The following is a 5,000-nucleotide window of genomic DNA, read 5'->3' on the forward strand; positions in this document are numbered from 1 at the left end:
TATACATATATATATATATATACATATATATATATATATATATATATATACATATATATATATATATACATATATATATATATATATATATACATATATATATATATATATATACATATATATATATATAGATATATATATGTATATATATAGATATATATATGTATATATATATATATATGTATATATATATATCTATATAGTATATATATATATATATATATATATATATATATATATATATGTATATATATATGTATATATATATATATATATAATATATATATATATATATATATATATATATATATATAATATATATATATATATATATATATATTTATATATATATATGTGTCTTTGTAGAACAAGAGGAAGGTTTCCTCACTCAATGAATGTGTATATATATGTATAATAGTCTCTTTGTAAAGCACGAGAGGAAAACGGAGAAACAATCTGAGCAATATATGAATGTATAGAGTCATGTCAACAACCACTATGTTAACCAAAGGCCCACACGGTAATGCAACACACACAATACCACCTTCATCACTTAGCTATCCTTTAGGTCAAGAGAGGGAACATTTGGCTCATGTGGAGTTACATAGTGTGGCCACAATAGAAAAGGTAAGGGCAAAAATTGGGCTTAATTTAAAGTCAATAAATGTCCATGGTAGGCAATTGGCTATGTAGCTTATAACTAACAAACGTGTTATCATCCTTAGTCTTTGGAAAAGCAAACTATGTTGGAGGAGAACAGACACAATACTTAGACTCCCTAACTAACACTAAAAGCATGGCACTCACAATGGAGTCCCAGAAAGCTCAATCCTAACCAGCTAGTCGAAATGCGCCTTAATAGGTAGTCATCAAAGCCACCAACCAAGCAAGCCTAGATCGACCAAGTCGGGTGGAAAACAGTCAATCACTCGGTCGCAAAACATGCACAGGGCTAGGAAAACATGAGTATGCATAATACCACAAGAATGTACACACCAAAAGCTTGCATGCTAGTTTTACAACTCAAAACATTTTCATTAAAGATGAAACAAAACATAAATTAAACAAACTACATACAAAAACTATAATAGAAACCAAAACAATTGTCATAATAATGCAGATCTTTCGAAGCTTTGAAAACACAAGTACCCTCCCCCAAGCCAGCTCAAGAGCCATCTTGGCACTTGGGAAAGGTGAATAAGAAAACCAAAAGGAGAAAGATGAACATTATTGGAACTATTGGGAAGAAAGCAAGCAATCAAATAAACACCGGGTTATGTCCCCCAAGTAATTTTGTTTAACGTTGTTAAGTTCAACACAGCTAGCCACCAGCTCTGACATGAAAGGAAAAGAAAGAAGCCATACCTGAGCTAGGATTCGACTTACTCCTAGCATCTACATCGCCCACTAGCATGATGACCTAGAGCTCTCTACTGAGCAACAGTGGCGGAGGTGAGCAAAGTAGAACCGGGGTCATTTGGAGGTGGACTAAAATATGGGGCTCCCCCAAGCCAGGGTGGAGCTATCTTCTTCTTTTTGACCGCTTTTTCTTTTCTCAGCCGCTTCCTCTTGCGGGTTTGCTTGACATTACCCTCAGTATCATCATCATTGTTGTTTACAAGAACAATCTCATTCTCCTTCTCAACATAAACTCCATTTTTCATCTTCTCATCATCATAAAATTCTCCTCATCAAACACTAGGCCAACAAGCACATCATGCCCCTCAACCTTCTCTTTAATCACGCTCTCTAAGAGAACAAAGTTGCTCGACCGTGGGCTCTTTTGAAGACTTGGAAAAAGCGAACACAACCTTCTCTTGGGCTACCCGAATGGTAATGGTCTTTGATTCACAATCAATCAGGGCACCCAAGGTCTTCAAAGCATCTCTCCCAAGAATGAGGGGGGTGTAAGGATTCTCAACCATGTCAAGAACAACAAAATCACATGGGACAACAATGTTTCCCACTTGGATAGACAGATCCTCAAACTCCCGACTTGGCATCTTAATACTTCGGTCGACGAGTTGGATGGTTTTCCTTGATGGCTTGAGCTCAAAAGTGAGTTTCTTTGCAATGAACATGGGCATGAGGCTAATAGAGGCCCCAAGATCGGCAAGTGCTCCTTTAAAAACGAAGTTTTCTAAGAGTGATCGAGAGCACAAAGGGTCCTTGAGCCTTTTTCTTCTTGGCCCATGTGCCTTGGATGATGGCACTTACGTGCTCCGACAAATTCACAACCTCGCTCTCAAGCTTCTTTTTGTTTCCCAAGAGAGTTTTCAAGTACTTGGCATATTAAGGCATTTGCTCCATTACCTTCAAGAACAGGATCTTCATTTCAAGCTTTCTCATATGCTTAAGAAATTTAAGGAACTTTTCTTACAATTGTTTTTCCACCGCTTTGTAAGGCAAAGTTAGCGGTGGAGCATGTAGACGCTCATATTTCCTTCTCTCTTGGATCTTCTTTCATCTCTCTGCTTCATCCAACACTCTCTTATCTTTTTCTTCTTCAACTTCATCTTTCTTCTCTTCCTCATTGTCATTCTTCTTCTCATAATCTTCCTCAACAACACATTCTTTTTCTTCCCTCTCAAGGTCACCCCCGTGCTCATCATTCACTTGAAGGTTATTGCCTCTTAAAGAACCTTCCAAAAAAGCATCATTTGTGGCGTCAACTAGAGCGAGGTAATGAAGTCCTCGATCTAAGGAAGATCGCCCTGCATCTGTGATGGTTGGGGTTGAAGTTTGTAGTGTTAGGTGATGGAGGTTGGGTGGATGGGTTGGGTTGAGGGTTAGATGGGGGAATAGTGGTGGTGGAGGTAGGCAGGCTAACTGAGCAAGTTGGGACTCAAACATCTTCTGTTGGGGCATGAAGTTGTTGCATTTAAATGATCAATGCTTCATTGATTTGAGAGAGGGTTTGGTTTTATTAAGCAAGGGAGCTCACTTGAGTGGATAGGTTATCATGATAAGGAGCGGGGTTTAATGCTGGTTGCACATGAGTATATGGTAGGTTGGGATTGGGTCGTGTGGACTTAGAGGTAAGGCCTATTCCCATTAGACCTAGGAAAATTACCATCAGCTTGATTGCTATAAGGCACTTAGTTGTTGGGATTGTAGCCTTGGTTGAAATTTCCTTGGCTAGCATTGGGATTGAAGAGAGGTCTAGAGGGTTGGTTTGTTGTTGAAACCTTGTTGAGCGTACCCATTACCTTGGCCACCATAACCCACAGCCGCCACACATTCGGGATTGTACCTATAACCATCATAACTCATGACCGGGGTCTCTTCTGGAATGCCTCCTCCATAGTCTACTGCTGCCACATGCTCAAAATTCAAACCCGCGCAATAGGATGTATCATGATTAGTTCCCCCGTAGATTCTATATGAGAAGGATTTGGCTTCATTTGCAGCAGATACATTGGAACTACCTTAAGCCAACTTGAACTCAGATAATTTCTTATCCATGATTGCTTCAATTTTAGCTCCAATGAAGTCCAAGTTGCTCGTGTCGATCATTCCCCTAGGTAGGCCACTACTCCTTACTCCTCCCCAAGAGCTATTTTTGGCTACTTCTTCGATCTTTGCCTTCACTTAGTTGCATGGGACTTTTGACAGTAGGCCACCAACCACCGGATCTCGAAGTGCCTTGTTGGAGCCATTGAGCTCATCATAGAAAAACATGTTCAAGTGATTCTTCCCATACTCATAATGGGGGCAAGCTTGGATCATTTTCTTAAACTAACTTCAAGCAGCACTAAGGTTCTCATCATCTTCTTAAGTAAATGACGTGATTTTCTTACGCTAATCCAATGTTCGGACCATAGGATAGAACCTTTCAGAAACGCTATTTTCAATTGAGCCCAAGTAGTGATGGAGTTGGGCTCTAGGCAATTATACCAATCTTTGGTGTCTCCAGCTAAACTCAAATGGAAGAGGTGCATCCGCACATAATTTGGACTGTTAGGGCATGCAGGGATCAGCACACATATATTTGAGGATGCCTATAATTGTTGGAGAAGGCATTCATTCTTCAACCCACAGAATGGGGTTTCCTTCACCATACGGGTAAACTGAGGGTGAATCTGAAATGGAGTTGGGGCAACCGGTAGTACAACACTCCCTTGAAATTCTTGAGATCCAGATGTCCCAAACTGACCAAATAGAGGTTGATTTTCAGCCATTGGTGGTGTAGGAGGATCGGGTATGGATGGTTGTGATCGAATGGGAGGTGGAGATCGTCTTGTAACCCTTTGAATTTTGGGATTGTAAGGAACTAGTTGTAGCTGTGATCTTCGAGTGTTATGGTGCATGCAAACAACACTAGAAACTAAGCGTAAGCACTGAAAAGGAAGATTATTAAGCAATAAACTAAAAGAAAGCGAAAATAAAATACATCAAGCACAAAATCTAAACACAATGCCTTGTCCCTAGCAATGGCGCCATTTTGATAGCCAGCTATTAGCGTTGTCTACTAAAGGCCAATTATGCAAACAATATTTACAGCACCCTAATACAACTACAGATAGCGTAGCGGTAAGTCAGGGAACGAACCACGAGGACAAGGCTAGGAAGACAAAGGAGTTGATGTAAGGAGGTTAAAGGATGACAGGGTGTATGAACTAGACTACTAAAAAGAATAACAACATAAATATTAAAGCGGTGATAAACGATAACAGATAAACGGGGATGGTAAGGATCTACCCTAGGTCAGTTTCTATGGACTCATGGAAAGCTAGGTCAAGGGAGATTGAAAGATAATCAATCGAGACACTCTAGATAACGAGAAGAATTTTGTGACTCTATAAGCCATACGAACAACCTATAATCGCCCTATATCTCCTAAAGAGTGGCAAGACAAGATTGATATCAATCAATCAATCAACAACCTCAACCCTAAAGAAACTACTCACACATGCTAGAAATATGGAAAACAATAAGCAAAAGCATGAATGAAGACATGGAGAACTTGAATGGAAATAACAAGGAATAAATGAAACTAC

The sequence above is a fragment of the Amaranthus tricolor genome, chromosome 12 (assembly GCF_026212465.1).
Source record: "Amaranthus tricolor cultivar Red isolate AtriRed21 chromosome 12, ASM2621246v1, whole genome shotgun sequence".
Classification (NCBI taxonomy): Eukaryota; Viridiplantae; Streptophyta; class Magnoliopsida; order Caryophyllales; family Amaranthaceae; genus Amaranthus; species Amaranthus tricolor.